Source organism: Canis lupus, chromosome 19 (assembly GCF_003254725.2).
Source record: "Canis lupus dingo isolate Sandy chromosome 19, ASM325472v2, whole genome shotgun sequence".
NCBI classification, from domain to species: domain Eukaryota; kingdom Metazoa; phylum Chordata; class Mammalia; order Carnivora; family Canidae; genus Canis; species Canis lupus.
This window is the reverse complement of record NC_064261.1, coordinates 9043751-9064413: the sequence shown is the minus strand read 5'-3', so window position 1 is coordinate 9064413 and position 20663 is coordinate 9043751. Positions and strand designations below refer to the sequence as shown.

The 20663-nt window shown below is 36.4% G+C and overlaps 1 protein-coding gene across 1 annotated transcript in view; it reads right to left on the bottom strand.

Moving 5' to 3' along the window:
- LOC118351481 (uncharacterized) overlaps positions 1-20663 on the bottom strand; it is a 219881-nt gene that overhangs the window by 149018 nt on the left and 50200 nt on the right. The window lies entirely within an intron of this gene.

Genomic DNA, 20663 nt, shown 5'->3' with positions numbered 1-20663 from the left:
AGTGGGACAAGGTCTTAGTCTTTAAATAAACAGGAATTTTTATAACCCTATAATTATTAAGAGAGTATGCTATCAATGAAAGATGATCAATGAAACAAAAACACACAAAAATATATATCATTGATATATGACAAAAAAAGATAACATTTCAAATCAACAGAAACCTATATTCTATTTTTAAACAGTGCTAAATCAATTATCCATAGGTTTGGGGATTGGTTTCACAACTGTTAAATTCAGACAGACACATATTCATAAATACATACATGTGAATATAATTTTGTACATTACCATAATATATGAAAAAATTAAAAAGAAAATACTAGCTATTTTATTATCATAAGCTTCATATTAAAACTGACAAATGCAGTACAAGAGGGTCCCAGCTTCTATTTCCATATGTAGGGAGGTTGAAAGTAACCAGTCCATCCTAATAAGTAAAATGCTAAACAGACTTAAAAACTGACACCTCTTCTTGGATCCATAGTAAAGGGGAGGACACAGGGCAAACTGCTGGCCCCCAAATCAGAGAGACAAACAAGCAAAATGAGCTTAGCTTACCAGAGCAAAGACTCACATGTTACAACTGCTACAAGAACCCAGTGCCAGGTAAGAAAAACTGAATTACTAGCTGAATTACTAGAGGCTCAGTGCAGACAACTCCGGAAGTTAAAATTCCAGGGGGACAGAGTCATAAAGGTGTTCCACAATATTGTGAGATTTACCTCCCATAGCCTGACCAGATTCCCACAGTAAATGTTGGAGAAACCTCTCCCAGGTCTTCTAGCAGAAGGAGAAAATAAGCCATTTTCTTTTTTAGTTAGTTATTTGTTTCTTTAAATGATCATTTTTTATTGTGGTAAAATATATATCTAACCCAAAATATGTAATTTCTACTAACCACTTTGAAGTGTATAATTCAGTAGCACTAATTACATTTACAATGCTGTACGACCATCACACTGTTTCCAAAATATTTTGTTCCAAAGGTATGGTCATTTTATTTTTTATTTTATTTTATTTTTTTTAATTCTCCATGCTTTTCCTTTATTTTTTTGGTTTCAAATTATTTAAATTCTAGTTAATGTATAGTATAATACTGGTTTCAGAAGCAGAATTTAGTGATTTACCACTTTCATAAAATACCCAGTGCTGAGAGAGGAGGCAAGATGGTGGAAGAGTAGGGGTCCTTGAGTCATCTGGTCCCCCAAACTCACCTAGATAACTTTCAAGTCATCCTGAACACCATGGATTCAACCTGAGATATAAAGAGAGAACAGCTGGAATGTTACAGAGAGAAAAGTGATTGCTTCTGACAAGGTAGGAAGGCGGATAAGAGGAAAGGCAGGGGAGGGGAGCCATGGAAAGCCGTGACAGGAAAACGGTGGAGCAGACAATGGGGAACTTGAGAAATCTGCGCCTGATTCTTCCCTGACTGAAAAGTGCTCAGTGAGGAAATAGGGCAGACTCACAGGAGGGGCAGTGAAGTCTCAAAATTCCAGGAGACACATAAGTATAGGAGCACCCAGGAGAAAGCTCACCACAAACTGCGGTTGGATCACAGTAAAGGACTGGAACACTGCAACCCTCCTGGGGCATCTGGGAGAAGCAGGCCAGGGGCACAGGCCCACACCAGGACTCTCGTTACCCTAGAGCCTGGCAATAGATGGAGGCAGGCTGTCCTCTGTTCGCTTCGGACAGGTGAACCCTGGGAGCGTGGGTCCAGTGGTATAGGGCCCTTGATCCAAAGGAATCCCAGCAGACAAAGCTGGCTATCCTCCATTCCCCCAGGGACAGAAGGAACCAGAGAGGGCAGAGGACAGTGAGAACTGTCCTGTTGCTGGGTGCCCTTCAATTTGTGCAGATCAGTGCCCCCACACCTGCACCCAGGAGCATCTAGGCCACTGTGTGCTGGGAGACTGTAGTTCCATAGTCTCAGGGAGCTCTTGGCTCCAGGGCTGGAGATTTGGCCACTGCCATTTTTTAAATTATTATTATTTTTTTAATTTTCACCTTTCACCTGGGAGAGGTGTGGCCTCTAGGAACAAAGGCCTCACAGGGTAGACAGCTCACACTGAGCCAGGCCACCTGGCAAGGGGAAGGGCATCTCCATCCAGGCACACACACATGAGCATCAGCATAGCAGGCCCCTCCTCCAGAAGAATTGCTGGAAGAACAAGGGAAGAGCAAGTTTACTGACCAACCAGCACTGGAAAGCTCAGCGACTGAGGGAAAAGAGTATATAGAACTCAAAGGTTTTTTCCTTACAATTATCTTTCAGGTTAAAAATTTCCAATATTTTTTCTCTTTTCCTGACTTAACTACAGTATTTTACCAACTCTTCATTTTAAGTTTTTTCCTTTTACACTTTCATATTTCTACAATTATATGTCTTAAATATATTCTTCATTTTTGGATTCCTTGCAACATATTCAATTTAATTTTGGTTGATCTATAAGTCATGGGTTTTTTGTTTTGTTTGTTTTTTCTGCCTTGTTTTGTTTTATAATGGTGGACATTAGTACCTTCTAACACACGGACCAAAATACACCCAGGACCAAGGGGAACCGTGTTGGTTCATTCTGTGAGATTATATTCTCTATTCCTTCCCATTCTTACCCCCTCTTTTATCTTGTTTTTGTTATTGTGGTTGATATTGGGTCTCTATGTAAGTTTTGCTGGTTTAAATAAACTCAGATTTTAACATCTTCTGACATACAGAACAAAATACACCTAGAGCCAAGAAAATCAACTTCTAGGTCCACTTGGTGAGACTATATTCTCTCTCCACCACTACTTCCTCCCTACCTTTTTTTTAAATTATTACTATTTTTTTTAATTTGTTTTTCACTTTCATGGCCCTTTTGTTTCATTTTGTTCTGGTTTTCTTTTTCTTTTATTTTCTGGTCTCTGATCTCTTCAGAATTGTCTATGGTGTATTTTACTTAGGTCGTGGTTGATATTTTTGACTCTGCTCACTCATACAGTCCTCCTGCACTGGATAAAATGAATAGAAAGAAGAATTCACAACAAAAGAAAGAACCAGAAATAATACACTCTGCCATAGACATGCTAGATATGGATTTAAGTACCATGCCGAGATACAATTCAGAAGTACAATTGTAAAATTACTTGTGGCTCTGGAAAAAAGCAAAAGGGACCCTAGAGGTTCTCTTACTGCAGAATTGAGATTTAATCAGGCTAAAATTAAAAATACTTTAACTGAGGTGCAGTCTAAACTGGATGCTCTAACTGCTAGGGTTAATGAGGTGGAAGAGTGAGTGACATAGAAGACAAGTGGTTGGAAAGGAAGGAAAAAAAAGAGAAAAACAATTAAGAACCCAAGAGGAAAGACTTAGAAAAATAAATAATAGCTTGAGAAGGAATAATATTTGGCTTATTGGGATTCCAGAAAAGGTGGAAAGAGAGAGAGGATCACAAAGTATATTTGAACAAATCACACCTGAGAACTTCCCTAACCTGGGGAAGGAAACAGGCATTCAGAACCAAGTGTTAGAGAGGACCCTTCCCCCCAATTCAACAAAAACCAATCAACACCCTTACATATGATAGTGAAACTTGCTAATTTCACAGATAAATAGAAAATTATAAAAGCAGCTTGGAAAGGGATTCTTAACTTATATGGAGAGAAATATCAGATTAACAGCAGACATCTCCACAGAGACCTGGCAGGCCAGAAAGGGCTGGAGTGATATATCAGGGTACTAAATGAGAAAAACATGAAGCCAAGAATACTTTATCCAGCAAGGCTCTCATTCAGAATAGACAGGGAGATAAAGAGCTTCCAGGATAGACAGAAACTGATATGTGACCATCAAACCAGCTCTGCAAGAAATAATAAGGGGGACCCTGTAAGAGAAAGAGGAAGAAACAATAAGCAGAAACAGGCATTGTATAGGTAATACTATGACACTTAATTCATATCTTTCAATAGTTACTCTGAATGTGAATGGGCTAAATGATCCCATCAAAAACACACGGGGTCTGGTTTTATCGTACTGGATGAAAAAGCAAGACCCATCTATATGCTGTCTATAAGAGGCTCATTTTAGACCTAAGAACACCTCCAGACTGAAAATGAGGGGGTGGAGAACCATTTACTTTTCAAACTGTCCTCAAAAGAAAGCTGTGGTAATAATCCTCATATCAGATAAATTAGATTTTATACCAAAGACTGTAATACTTAAGTGGTCATCCAATAAGAAGACTTGACAATTATAAATATTTATGCCCTTGATATGGGAGCCGCCAAGTATATCAATCAACTAATAACCAAAGAGATACTTAGATAATAATACACTAATAGTAAGAGACTTCAACACGGCACTTTCAGCAAAAGACAGATATTCTAAGAAAAATATCATGAAAGAAACAAGGGCCTTGAATGATACACTGGACCAAATGGATATCACAGATACATATAGGACATTCCATCCAAATGCAACTGAATACACATTCTTCTCAAGTGTACATGAAACTTTCTCCAGAATAGACTACATACTGGGTCATAAATCAGGTCTCAACTGATACCAAAAGATTGGGATTGTCCCCTGCATATTTTCAGACCACAATGTTTTGAAACTAGAGCTCATTCAGAAGAAGAAATTTGGAAGACAATCAAACACACAGAGGTTAAAGAACGTCCTACTAAAAGATGAGTAAATCAACCAGGAAATTAGAGAAGAATTGAAAAGATTCATGGAAACTAATAAAAATGAGAGTACAACTGTTCAAAATCATCAGTATACAGCAAAAATAGTCCTAAGAGGGAAATATATCGCAATACAAGCCTTCCTCAAAAAATTGGGAAGAACTCAAATACATAAGCTAACCTTGCACCTAAAGGAATTGGAGAAAGAACAGCAAATAAAGCCTAAACCAAGGAGCAAAGAAAGATAATAAAGATTAGAGTGGAACTCAATGAAATACAGACCAGAAGAGCTATAGAGGAGATCAAAGAAACCCAAAGCTGGTTCTTTGAAAGAATTAAGATAAATAAACCCCTAGCCAGTCTTATTAAAAAGAAGAGAAAGGACTCAAATTAATAAAATCACGAACAAAAGAGGAGAGATCACAACCAATACCAAGGAAATACAAATGATTTTTAAAATGTATTATGAGCAACTATATGCCAACAAATTAGGCAATCTGGAAGAAATGGATGCATTTCTGGAAACATACAAATTACCAAAACTGAAACACGAAGAAATAGAAAACCTGAACAGGCCAATAACCAGTGAAGAAATTGAAGCAGTCATCAAAAGCTTCCCAAGACACAAAAGCCCAGGGTCCAATGGATTCCTAGAGCAAATGTTTCTATCAAACATTTAAGGAAGAAATAACACCTATTCTACTAAAGCTATTTCAAAGGATAGAAATGAAGGGAATACCTCCAAACTCATTCTATGAGGCCAGCATTACCTTGATCCCAAAACCAGACAAAGACCCCTCCAAAAAGGAGAATTACAGACTAATATCCCTGATGAACATGGATGAAAAACTTCTCACCAAGATATTAGCCAATAGGATCCAACAGTACATTAAGAGGATAATTCACCACAACCAATTGGGATTTATCCCCGGTAAAAGGGTGGTTCAATATTTGTAAAACAATCAACATGATAGATCACATCAATAAAAGAAAAGACAAGAACCACATGATCCTCTCAATAGTTGCAGAGAAATTATTTGACAAAATACAGCATCCATTCCTAATTAATATTCTTCACAGTGTAGGGATAAAGGGAACATTCCTCAATATCATAAAAGCCATGTATGAAAAGCCCACAGCGAATATCATTCTCAATGAGGAAAAACTGAGAGCTTTTCCCCTAAGATCAGGAACACATCAGGGATGTCCACTCTCACCATTGTTATTCAATGTAGTACTAGAAGTCCTAGCCTCAGCAATCAGACAACAAAAAATGAAATAAAAGGCATTCAAATTGGCAAAGAAGAAGTCAAACCCTCCCTCTTCACAGATGACATGATCCTGTGTGTAGAAAACCCAACAAGACTCCACCCCAAAGTTGCATGAACTCATTGCTAGTCAGCAATGTGGCAGGATACAAAATCAATACACAGAAATTGTGGCATTTCTATATACTATAATGAGACTGAAGAAAGAGAAATGAAGGAATCAATCCCACTTACATTTGCACCCAAAACTATAAGATATCTAGCAATAAACTTAACCAAAGAGGTAAAGGAACTATACTCCAAAAACTACAGAACACTTCTGAAAGAAATTGTGGAAGATATAAAGAGATGGAAAGACATTCCATTGGAAGAATGTTTATACTTCCATTGGAAGAATAAACATTGTGAAAATGTCTATGCTACCCAGAGAACTTTACATGTTCAATGCAGTTCCTATCAAAATACCATGGACTTTCTTCACAGAGTTGGATCAAATAATCTTAAGATTTCTATGGAACCAGAAAGGGCCCTGAATAGGCACAGGAATGTTGAAAAAGAAAACCAAAGCAGGGGCATCACAATGCCTGACTTCAAGCTGTATTACAAAATTGTCATCATCAAGAGAGTGTGGTACTGGCACAAAAACAGATACATAGATTGATGGAATAGAACAGAGAACCCAGAAATAGACCCACAACTCTATGGTCAACTCATCTTCAACAAAGCAGGAAAGAATATCCACTGGGAAAAAAAAAAAGGAAAATCTCTTCAATAAATGGTGTTGGGAAAATTGGACAGCCACATGCAGAAGAATGACACTAGACCATTCTCTTACACCAGACACAAAGATAAACTCAAAATAGTTGAAAGATATAAATGTGAGACAAGAATCCATCAAAATACTAGAGAACACAGGCAACAACCTTCTTGAACTTAGCCACAGAAAATTCTTCTAGGGATTCTTCTATAGACATGACAGCAAGGGAAACAAAAGCAATAATGAACTATTCGGACTTCCTCAAAATAAAAAGCTTCTGCACAATGAAGCAAACAGTCAACAAAACTAAAAGACAACCTACAGAATGGGAGAAGAGATTTGCAAATGACATATAGATAAAGGGCTAATATCCAAGATCTACAAAGAACTTATCAAACTCAACACCCAAGAAACAAACAATCCAGTCATGAAACAGGCAGTAGACATCAACAGACATTTCTCCAAAGAAGACATACACAAGGCCAACAAGCCCTTGAAAAACATGCTCTACATCCCTTGCCATCAGGGAAATACAAAACAAAATCACAATGAGATACCACTTCACGAGTGAGAATGGTGAAAATTAACAAGACAGGAAACAACACATGTTGGCGAGGATGTGGAGAAAGAGGAGCCCTCTTACACTGTTGGTGGGAATGCAAACTGGTGCAGCCACTCTGGAAAACTGTGTGGAGGTTCCTAAAGAAGTTAAAAATGGAGTACCCTATGGCCCAGCAACTGCACTGCTGGGGATTTACCCCAAAGATACAGATGTAGTGAAACAACGGGACGCCTGCAGCCCAAAGTTCATAGCAGCAGTGTCCATAATAGCCAAACTGTGGAAGGAGCGATGATGTCCTTTGACAGATGAATGGATAAAGAAGATGTGGTCTGTAGATAAACTGGAATATTACTCAGTCATCAGAAAGGACAAATATCCACCATTTACTTTGATGTGGATGGAACTGGAGGGTATTAGGCTGAGTGAAATTAGTTAACCAGAGAAGGACAATCATCATATGGTTTCACTCTTATGTGGAATATAGAAATAGTAAAGGGACTACAAGGGAAACGAGGGAAACTGAGTGGGGAAAAACTAGGAAGACAAACCATGAGAGACTCCTAACTCTGGGAAACAAAGTGTTGCAGAAGGGGAGGAGGGGGGTAGATGGGGTCACTGGGTGATGGGTACTAAGGAGGGCACTTTGATGGGATGAGCACTGAGTGTTATGTTGTATGTTGGCAAATTAAAAAGACATTTGCAAATTAAATTAAAAAAAAAACACTCAGTTCTCAGCACAAGTGCTCTCCTTAATACCCATCACCCATCCACTGCTCTTCCATTGATTATCAGTTTGTTCAGTCTACAGCCATACCACCCTGAATGCATTCAATCTCGTATAATTATCAGTTTGTTCTCTATAGCTAAGGGTCTTTTATGGTTTGCTTCCCTATCTTTTTTCTTTTTTTTCTTCCCCTATGTTCATCTGTTTACATCCAAAATTCCACATATGGCTGAAATCATATGGCATTTGTCTTTCTCTATCTGTCTTACGTCACTTAGCATAATACTCTCTAGCTCCACCCACATTGTGACAAATGGCAAGATTGCTTTGTTTTTCATGGCTGAATAATATTCCACTGTATATATTTCCACAACTCCTTTATCCATTGTATCAGTCAATGGACATTTGAGCTCTTTCCATTATTTGGCTATTATCGATCATGCTGCTATAAACTTCAGGGTGCATGTGTCCCTTCAAATCAATATTTTTGCATCCTTTGGGTAAGTACTTAATAGCACAATTGCTAGATCATAGGGTAGTTCTATTTTTAACTTTTTGAGGAACCCTCATACTGTTTTTCACAGTGGCTGCACCAGCTTGCATTCACACCAACAGTTTAAGAGGGGTCCTCTTTCTCTGCATCTTTGCCAACATCTGTTTTTTCCTATGTTGTTAATCTTAGCCATTGTGACAGGTGTGAAGTGGTATCTCATCATGGTTTCGATTTGTATTTCCCTGATGTTGAGTGTCTGTTGGCCATCTAGATGTCTTCCTTAGAAATATGTTTATTCATGTCTTCTGCCCATTTATTAACTGGATGATTTATTTTTTGAGTGCTGAGTTTGATAAGTTCTTCTTAGATTTTGATTATTAACCCTTTATCATGTATCTCAATTGCAAATATCTTCTCCCACTCCAAATGCTTCCTCTTCACTTTGTTGATTGTTTTCTTTGCTGTGCAGAGTTTTTTCTCTTGATGAAGTCCCAATAGTTCACTTTTGCTTTTGTTTTCCTTGCCTCAGGAGATGTGTCTAGTAAGAAGTAGCTATGGACAAGGTCAAAGAGGTAGCTGCTAAACTGATTAAACCCCTACAAGACGTATCAAAAAGAAAAGAGAAAGGTTCCAAATAAATAAAACAATGAATGAATTGGGAGAGATTACACCAATACAACAGAAATACAAATAATTATAAAAGAGGGGATCCCTGGGTGGCTCAGTGGTTTAGTGCCTGCCTTTGGCCTGGGGCATGATCCTGGAGTCCTGGGATCAAGTCCCACATCAGTCTCCCTGCATGGAGCCTTCTTCTCCCTCTGCCTGTGTCTCTGGCTCTCTGGCTCTCTCTCTCTCTCTCTCTGTCTCTCATGAATAAATATTTTTTTAATAATAAAATAAATTAATAAAAGACTATTATGAAAAATTATATGCCAACAAATGGGGCAATCTGGAAGGAATGGATAAATTCCTAGAAACAAACAAACTACCAAAACTGAAACATGAAAGAATACAAAACTTGAACAGACTGATAACCAGCAAGGAAATTGAGTCAATAATTAAAAATTTCCCAACAAACAAAAGTCCAGGGCCAGATGGCTTACATAAGAGGAATTTTATCAGACATTTAAAGAAGAGTTAATGTCTTCTCAAACTGTTCCAAAAAATAGAAATGGAGGAAAAACTTCCAAACTCATTATGAGGCCAGCATTACCCTGATTCCAAAACCAGACAAAAACCCCACTAAAAGAAAAAATATAAGGCCAATATCCCTGATGAACATGAATGCAAAAACTCTCAACAAAATTATAGTAAATCAAATCTAAGAGTACATTAAAAGGACTATTCACCATGATCAAGTGGGATTTATTCCTATGCTCATCAATATCCATGAATCAATCAGCATGATACACAACATTCATAAAAGTAAAGAATCATATGATCCTCTCAATAGATGCAGAAAAGAGCATTTAACCAAATACAGCATCAATTCTTGATTTAAAACAAACAAATAAAAAACCTCAGCAAAGTTGGGATGGCAGGAACCTACAAAATCATAAAGGTCATATACAGAAAACCCATAGCTAATATCCTCAAAGGGGAAAACCTAAGAGCTTTTCTTCTATGGTCAGGAACAAGACAGAGATATCCATTCTCACCACTCTTGTTCAACATAGTACTGGAAGTCCTTGCTTCAGCATTCAGACAACAAAAAGAAAGAAAAGGCATCAAAGTGATCAAGAAGAAGTCAAATTTTCACTATTTGCAGATGACATGATTTTCTATGTAGAAAAGCTGAAAGACTCCACTGAAAAATTGCTAGAACTGAAACACAGATTCACTAAAGTTACAGTATACAAAACCAACATTCAGAAATCTGTTGTATTTCTATACAGCAAAAAGGAAGCAGCCAAAAGAGAAATCAAGGAATCAATCTCATTTACAACTGCACCAAAACCACAGGAGACCCAGGAATATGCCTAACCAAAGAGGTAAAAGTTCTATACTCTCAAAACTATAAAACACTTATGAAAGAAATTGAAGATGAAAAAAAAATAGAAAAATCATTCTATACACATGTGTTAAAATAACAAATATAGTTCAAATGTCTATAACTATCCAAAACAATCTATATACTTAACTCAATCTCTATCAAAATACAATTGGTATTGTTAACGGAGTTAGAACAACCAATCCAAAAATTTTTATGGAACCACAAAAGACCCTTGAAAAAGAAAGGCAAAGCTGGAGGCAGCACAATTCTAGGCCTCATGCTGTTTACAAATCTGTAGTTATCAAGACCATACAAAAACCGACCCATAGATCAATGAAACAGAATAGAAAACTCAGAAACAGAAGCCATAACCATATGGTCAACTAATCTTCAACAAAGCAGGAGAGAATAACCAATGAGAAAAAGACCATCTCTTCAACAAATGGTGTTGGGAAAACTGGACAGCAACATGTAGGAGAATGAAACTGGACCACTTTCTTACATCATACACAAAAATACATTCAAAATGGATGAAAGACCTCGATGCGAGAGGAAAACATCAAAATTCTGAAGAAGCCATTTTTAAATACTCCAGGGCATGACGTTCTTCTTAACAAGGCCTGCCCTTATGTGAAACTAGTTAATCAAAGCTAACCCTGCAAGAGTTTTATCAAAGCATAATTGGCCCAGGGAAAGGAAATATCCAAATCACTGTAACCTGTCCCAATTAAGGAGGGAGAAAAGAAATGAGAAACACTTGTCAAGTTGTAGTCCAGATATACAACTCACTAAAAAATTGAGACCTGCTTGTAGACTATAGAATGTTTCCCCTCTCCTGACAACTGGCCATGCATTACTAAAGGCCGACTTATAGTAGTTCCTTTTATTCAGTGTATCATGTCTGAGTATCAAGAAAAAATCATAATGCAATTATATTGCAATAATAACATGAAATTATATTGTACATTCATTCTTTATTTCATTGACTCAGCTCTTACGTTTATTAATTCCTCCTTTCTATTTTCTTTGGTAAGATTTATTGCTCTTTTATATCATCTTGAGATGGAAACATAGATCACTTGTTCTCAACTTTCATTCTTTTATAATGAATGTGCTTTAAGCTCTACGTATTCAGTTAAGTGCTGCATTAGCTGCATTTCATAAAATTTGAAGTGACAGAGCAAACAGCAGAACCAAACATGGCAGAGATGTTGGGATGTCAGACTAGGAATTAAAACAACTATAATTTATATGCTAAGAGTTTTGAGGGATAAAGTACACAATATGAAAGAAAAACATGGGCAGGGATACAGAGATGGAAATTCTAACAAAGAAAGAAAAAGAGATGCTAAAGATTGAAAAAAAAGTAACAGAAATGAAGCATGCCTTTGATGGGCTTATTAGTAGATTGGACACAGCTAAGGAGACTACCTGGTCTAGAAGATGTAGCAATAGAATGCTCGAAAACTGAAAAGACTAAAAAGGCTGAAAAAGCAGAATAGAAAACCTAAGGACTGTAGAACAAATACACAAAGTGAATATATATATATATATATATATATATATATATATATATATATACCCTTATATATATATATATAATGGGAATACCAGAAGGAAATGAAAGAAAGGAACAGAAGAAATACTTGGAAGAGTAATGACTAAGAATTTCCCTCAAATTAATGTCAGACATCAAACCCCATAGCCAGAAAGCTCAGAGAACACTAAACATGATAACTATAAAAAAAAAACTACACATAGGAATATCATTTTAGAATTATAGAAAATCAAACATAAAGAAAAAATCCCAGGAAAAAAATCTTACCCATAGAGAAATAAAAAAGCATTACAATCAACTTCTCAGAAACCATGCAAGTGAGAAGAGAGTGTGGTGAAATATTTAAAGTTTTGAGAGAAGTAAGGTACCAGCCTCTAATATGAACTTATCCTTGAAAAATGAGGGAGAAATAAAGATATTCTCCAAAAACCAAGAACCATATGATCCTCTCATTGGATGCAGAGAAAGCATTTGACAAAATACAGCATCCATTCCTGATCAAAACTCTTCAGAGTGTAGGGATAGAGGGAACATTCCTCGACATCTTAAAAGCCATCTATGAAAAGCCCACAGCAAATATCATTCTCAATGGGGAAGCACTGGGAGCCTTTCCCCTAAGATCAGGAACAAGACAGGGATGTCCACTCTCACCACTGCTGTTCAACATAGTACTGGAAGTCCTAGCCTCAGCAATCAGACAACAAAAAGACATTAAAGGCATTCAAATTGGCAAAGAAGAAGTCAAACTCTCCCTCTTCGCCGATGACATGATACTCTACATAGAAAACCCAAAAGTCTCCACCCCAAGATTGCTAGAACTCATACAGCAATTCGGTAGCGTGGCAGGATACAAAATCAATGCCCAGAAGTCAGTGGCATTTCTATACACTAACAATGAGACTGAAGAAAGAGAAATTAAGGAGTCAATCCCATTTACAATTGCACCCAAAAGCATAAGATACCTAGGAATAAACCTCACCAAAGATGTAAAGGATCTATACCCTCAAAACTATAGAACACTTCTGAAAGAAATTGAGGAAGACACAAAGAGATGGAAAAATATTCCATGCTCATGGATTGGCAGAATTAATATTGTGAAAATGTCAATGTTACCCAGGGCAATATACACGTTTAATGCAATCCCTATCAAAATACCATGGACTTTCTTCAGAGAGTTAGAACAAATTATTTTAAGATTTGTGTGGAATCAGAAAAGACCCCGAATAGCCAGGGGAATTTTAAAAAAGAAAACCATAGCTGGGGGCATCACAATGCCAGATTTCAGGTTGTACTACAAAGCTGTGGTCATCAAGACAGTGTGGTACTGGCACAAAAACAGACACATAGATCAGTGGAACAGAATAGAGAATCCAGAAGTGGACCCTGAACTTTATGGGCAACTAATATTCGATAAAGGAGGAAAGACTATCCATTGGAAGAAAGACAGTCTCTTCAATAAATGGTGCTGGGAAAATTGGACATCCACATGCAGAACAATGAAACTAGACCACTCTCTTTCACCATACACAAAGATAAACTCAAAATGGATGAAAGATCTAAATGTGAGACAAGATTCCATCAAAATCCTAGAGGAGAACACAGGCAACACCCTTTTTGAACTCGGCCATAGTAACTTCTTGCAAGATACATCCACGAAGGCAAAAGAAACAAAAGCAAAAATGAACTATTGGGACTTCATCAAGATAAGAAGCTTTTGCACAGCAAAGGATACAGTCAACAAAACTCAAAGACAACCTACAGAATGGGAGAAGATATTTGCAAATGACATATCAGATAAAGGGCTAGTTTCCAAGATCTATAAAGAACTTATTAAACTCAACACCAAAGAAACAAACAATCCAATCATGAAATGGGCAAAAGACATGAACAGAAATCTCACAGAGGAAGACATAGACATGGCCAACATGCATATGAGAAAATGCTCTGCATCACTGGCCATCAGGGAAATACAAATCAAAACTACAATGAGATACCACCTCACACCAGTGAGAATGGGGAAAATTAACAAGGCAGGAAACAACAAATGTTGGAGAGGATGTGGAGAAAAGGGAACCCTCTTACACTGTTGGTGGGAATGTGAACTGGTGCAGCCACTCTGGAAAGCTGTGTGGAGGTTCCTCAAACAGTTAAAAATATACCTGCCCTACGACCCAGCAATTGCACTGTTGGGGATTTACCCCAAAGATACAAATGCAATGAAACGCCGGGACACCTGCACCCCGATGTTTCTAGCAGCAATGGCCACGATAGCCAAACTGTGGAAGGAGCCTCGGTGTCCAACGAAAGATGAATGGATAAAGATGTGGTTTATGTATACAATGGAATATTACTCAGCTATTAGAAATGACAAATACCCACCATTTGCTTCAACGTGGATGGAACTGGAGGGTATTATGCTGAGTGAAGTAAGCCAGTCGGAGAAGGACAAACATTATATGTTCTCATTCATTTGGGGAATATAAATAATAGTGAAAGGGAATATAAGGGAAGGGAGAAGAACTGTGTGGGAAATATCAGAAAGGGAGACAGAACGTAAAGACTGCTAACTCTGGGAAACGAACTAGGGGTGGTAGAAGGGGAGGAGGGCGGGGGGTGGGAGTGAATGGGTGACGGGCACTGGGTGTTATTCTGTATGTTAGTAAATTGAACACCAATAAAAAATAAATTAAAAAAAAAAGATATTCTCCAAAATTGAGGGACTCTGTTACAAATAGATCTGCCATTCAATAAATGTTTAAAGAAGTTCTTTAGAGTGAAATAATATAGACCAGAAACTTGGATTTATATGACAAAGTAAGAGCACCAAAGAAGGAATAAGTGAAGGTAAAACAAAATTTATTTTTTTATTCTTAATGGATCTAATAGAAATAGTTTGTTCAAAATAATAATAGCAATAATGTCATTCAATTACATATGCATATATATGTGTGTATATGCTTATATATGAATATATATATATAAGTGAAATAAATGAATGACAGCAATGATATGAGATAGAGGATAAAATAAGGATTTTGTTAATATAAGATATGCTATCGTAAAGTGATGTAGTATTATTTGAAAGTTGTCTTGGAGTATAAATGTACATTGCAAACTTTAGGACAGCCAGTAAAAAAGTAAACAAAAAAAAGGAAGAAAGAAAAAGAAAGAAAGAAAGAAAGAAAGAAAGAAAGAAAGAAAGAAAGAAAGAAAGAAGAAAGGAAGGAAGGAAGGAAGGAAGGAAGGAAGGAAGGAAGGAAGGAAGGAAGGAAAGAAGAAAGAAAGAAGAAAGAAGAAAGAAAAAGAAAGAAGAAAGAAAGAAAGAAAAAGAAAGAAAGAAAGAAAGAAAGAAAGAAAGAAAGAAAGAAAGAGAAAAGAAAAGAATAAATGATGTTGAGAAGGAATAGAATGTTGAATCATAAAATGCTTAAGAAAATTAAAAAAATAAATGGTTAATTAAAACCACAAAAGGCAGAAAAATGAAAGACATATGTAGAGGGAAAGAACAAGGACAAAAAAGAGTAAACATTAATTCAGCTCTTTCAATAATCACTTTGAATGTCAATAGTATAAATGCACCAATTAGAAGACAGAGATCATCAGAGTGGATCAAAAAATATGACCTAACTATATGTTGTCTACAAGAAAACTACTTTAAATATAAAGACTCATATGAATTAAAAATAAAAAGATGGAGAAGCATACACACCATGCTAACTGTAATCAAAAGAAAGCAGGAGTAGCAATATTAATTTCAAACAAAGCAGAATAAAAGATAAGGAAAATTAACAAAGAATGGCATTACATAATGATAAAGGAGACAATTCTCCAAAAACACTTAAATCTGAATGACATAACAACAAAGCATCAAACTACAAGGGGCAAAAACTGTAAAACTGTCAGGAGAAACTGATAAATCCACTCTCATAACTGGAGATTTTAATACCCCTCTATTAGAAACAGAAGATAAAATCAGTAAGAACACAGTTGACATCAACAATACCATCAACAAACTGGACAGAATTAACACCTGCAGCCTACTTTATTTAGCAACAGCAGCAAAGTCCTAAATAAATAACCAGCAAATTGAACCAAACAATATGTAAAAAGAATTATATCCCATGACCAAGTGGGTTTATCCCAGGTATACAAGGCTGGTTCAACATTCAAAAAGTAATTAATATAATCCATCACATCAACAGGCCAAAAAAAAGAAAAAAGAAAGAAGAAAAGATAGATAGATCACATGATCATATCATTAGATGTGAAAAAAATATTTGAGAAAATCCAGCACATATTTGTGATAAATATTCTCAGTAATTTAAGAATAGAGGGGTACTGTTTCATTTTGACAATGACTAACAAAAACCTACAGCTAACATCATACCTAATAGGAAGAAGCTTGAAGCTTTCTTACTGTGATCAGATATGAGGCAAGGATGTCCCCTCTTACCACTCCTTTTCAACATCATACTGAAAGTCCTTGCTAATGTAAAAAGGCAAGAAAAAATAAATGAAAAGTATATAGACTGAGAAGGAAAACATAAAACTGTCTTTGTAGAAGACATGATCACCTATGTAAAAAATCTAAAAGAACTGATTTTTTTTAAAAACTTCTTGGAACTAGTAAGTGACTATAGCAAGTTTGCAGGATATAAGATCAATACACAAAAGTCAATTGCTTCCCAATATACCAATGATAAACAAGTGGAATTTGAATAAAAACATAATGACATTTACATTAGCAACCAAAAACTGAAAACTTTAATCTAACAAAATGTTTAAAACTGAAAAACTATAAATCTAGCAAAATGTTTATAGGATCCATATGAGGAAAAGTATAAAACTATGATGAAAGAAATCAAAAAAGCTAAATAAATGGAGAAATATTCTTTCTTCATGGATAGAAAGACGCAATATGACCAGGATATCAGTTTTTCCTAATTTGATCTATAGATTCAATGCAATCCCATTCAAAATCCCACCAAGTTATTTAATGGATATTAACAAACATTAAATCTGAGAAGCAAAAGACCTGGAATAGCCAATACAATATTGAAGCAAAAGACCTGGAAGCATATATATGTGTGGAGAAGCAAAAGACCTGGAATAGCCAATACAATATTGAAAGACAAGAACAAATTTGGAGGTGTGATGCTACATGCCTTCAAGATATATGAAGCCACAGTAATTAAAATGATGTGGAGTTGAGGGGGCACTTGGGTGGCTCAGTGGCTGAGTGTCTGCCTTTGGCTCAGGTCATGATCCCTGGGTCCTGGAATCAAGTCCCACATCAGCCTTCCCACAGGGAGTCTGCTTCTCCCTCTGCCTATATCTCTGCCTCTCTGTGTCTCTCATGAATAAATAAAATATTTTAAAAAAATAAATAAAATAAATTTAAAAATAAAATGGTATGGAGTTGACTAAAGAATAGATAAATAGAGCAATGGTACAGAATAGAGAACCCAAAATTAGACTCCTCTAAGTATAATCACCTGATCTTTGACAAAGAAGAAAATGTAATAAAATGGAAGAAGACACCCTCTTCAACAAATGGCACAGCCATTTGCAAAAAAATTAATCTAGATATTGACCTTTTACCCTTCACAAAAATTAAGCAAAATGGATCTAAGGTATAAAACTCCTAAATAATAACGTAAGAAAACCTAGGTGACCCTGGGTATGACAATGCCTTTTTGATACAGAGGAACAACCCATGAAAGAAAGAACTGATAATCTGGACCTCATTGTAATTAGAACTTTTGCTCTGTGAAAGACATTTCAAAACAGTTAGAAGACACCGACAGGGAGACTGGCAAAAGACACAGCTGATAAAGAATTTTTATCCAAAATATACAAATATTATTAAAAGTCAACAATAAAAAATAACCCAATTTAAAAATTGGCCACAATCTTCAAAGAAAATAGACAGATACCATAATCATATGAAAAGATGCTCTACATAATCTGTCATCAGAGAAAATCAAATTAAAACAATGAGATACACTGCACATCTATTTAGGGTCGCCAAAATCTGGAACACTGACAACAAATGCTAACAAGGATGTGAAGCAACAGGACCTTTCACATGTTGCTGGTGGGAATGTAAAGTCTAGAAGACAGTTTGGCAGTTTCTTACAAAATGAAACACACTCTTAATCATATGACCCAGCAATTGCACTCCTGCATATCTACCCAGAAGAGCTAAAAATGCATGTCCACACAAAAACCTGCACCTAGATGTTTATAGCAGCTTTACTCATAATTGTGAGATAACAGAAGCAATCAAGAAATTCTTCATTAGGTAAATGAAGAAACTATGGTGTATCCAGACAATGAAATATTATTTAGCACCAAAAAGAAGTGAGCTATCAAGCCATGACAGACATGGAGGAACCTTAAATACATGTCCCTACGTGAAAAAAAGTCAATCTGAAAAGGCTATATACTATATGATTCCAACTACACAACATTCTGGAGAAAGGCATAGAACTGTGGAGACAGTAAAAGGTCAGTATTTGCCAGGATTGGGAAGGAGAAGCAGAAGAACAGGTGGAGCACAGAGGATTTTTTAAGGCAGTGAGAATACTCCGTATGACATTATAACAGATTTCACTATGCTCTTATCCAAACCCATAGAATGTACATCAGCCAGAGTGATCCCTGATGTAAGTCTCTGTGTCTTGGTTTGGGCTCAGGTCATGATCTCTCAGCATCAGGAGATAAGGCCCTGCATCAGTCTCCATGCTTAGCAAGGAGTCTGCTTGAGATTCTCCCTCTGTGCACTACTCCCGCCCATGCTCTCTTTCTCTTTAAAAAAAAAAAATAATAATAATAATAATAAATAAATCTTTTTTAAAAAAAATAAAAGAAACAATAACAGAGTTTTCCTTTTCTGAGGCATTAATAGGTATTGATGAGGCAGGCAAGACCATCTGTAAAGAGCTTTATGGCAGTTGGCCTGTGAGGGATACTGCAAGGAAATTCAGTTCATTGTTTATGATGGGAAAAAATGGAATCCCAGTATAATACAATCCAGATGAAGAAGGCATATGGAATTAATAAAAAAACCACAAGGGAGGAGTGGTAATCAGATCTATTGACTTTCAAGGAACTGAAGCAGGGGATATTTTATTATAATATCCCTAGAATATAATAAATGAGCAACTTGTATGTGCTTGACATTAATAAAGAAAATAAATCCAGTATGTAAAATGTAACACAGTAGATTAGAACATTTACAGCCTTAAGTCAATTCATAGATCATAAGTCCTTTGACTAATGAATTGAGAGGCTTTGTGGAAGACCCTTGCAATGGTGCTTACAGCTACATTAAATGAATAGGTGTCCAAGCCTTCTCCAGCGAGATATACAGCCATTCGCTTGGGTGCCTTATAACTGGATACAGATAAATACCCAAATCTCCAAAGGTTTGTTAAATGTAGGTTCTGAATCGACACTAAAGTTCAGAATACAAATATGTCTGAGGCCCAACTGCCAGAATGTGTTGTCAAACCACAGAATCTGTGTATATGTCTCCCAGTGTAATCCGTGGATCCACAACCAATCCTATGGTTATTTTTTCAGTTCCTGATGAAAAGTTAAAATCCTTTCATTGACTCTCCAATATTAGGGCCATAAAAGCTAAAAGGAAACTCAGGACTGCTTCCTATATACAAATAAAAGATGAAAAATAATGGATTACTAAACAGTAACATAGTCTGAGTGGACGGACTATAATTACATGCAGCCAAATTGATAAATCCCACAAACACAATGTTCGGAGAGGGGGGAGACCCTGTATAAAAGAGTACATACTATATGATTCTATGTGTATAAAGTTTAAACACAAGCTAAACTACTAGTCTTTAGAAGCAGGATAGCAATAACCCTTGGTGGGAAGGTAGTTACTGGAAGGGAACCGAGAGGGTCTGTGGGCTTGATCTGGATCCTGATGTTGTACATACATGACTTGTGGTCTCTTGTTTCTATGTGATAATTGAATAAAAATGCTTTTTAAAAAGTTAAAAAAAACAATATCACACCTTCAAGGAGCTAAATAAGATTTTTATTACAGTCTGAAGATGTGAAAGTTGCAGGATTGATCATTTCTGTACTATCCATTTTTACCTTATCTTTTGACAGTGGAAAAGCCTGACAGATGTTAGAAATAACTGCATATTATTATTAAAGTGATTAGGTTGTTCAGATCCAACAATATTGGAAGTGTACATCGGCAATGACAATAGTGCGTGGAAATTCTGTTAAGTCTCAATAGGAGAATCACATTAAGGACTCATTAGTTTTGGAGTAAAGCTATGCCCTTTTCTGCCAAAATCATTCTACTTTTGAGAAGCAACTCCTGGCAATTTACTGGGCTCTAGTAAAGACTTTTAATTAAAAGGCATCAAGCAAATATGCAGCATGAGTTGCCCATCACAAACTGGTTTATATCTACTCCATCATTAAATGTTAATGATGTGTACGAGACTGAGTCCAACAACATCAAGAACTCACAATTAAATTGCATGAGATGATGGCTCAGAATCTCAGGATGGTTATTCATGCCACTCACCAGGTCTTCCCAAAACCACAGGTATGGCCTCAGGGTGGAGGATTCCCTGTGACCAGGGAGC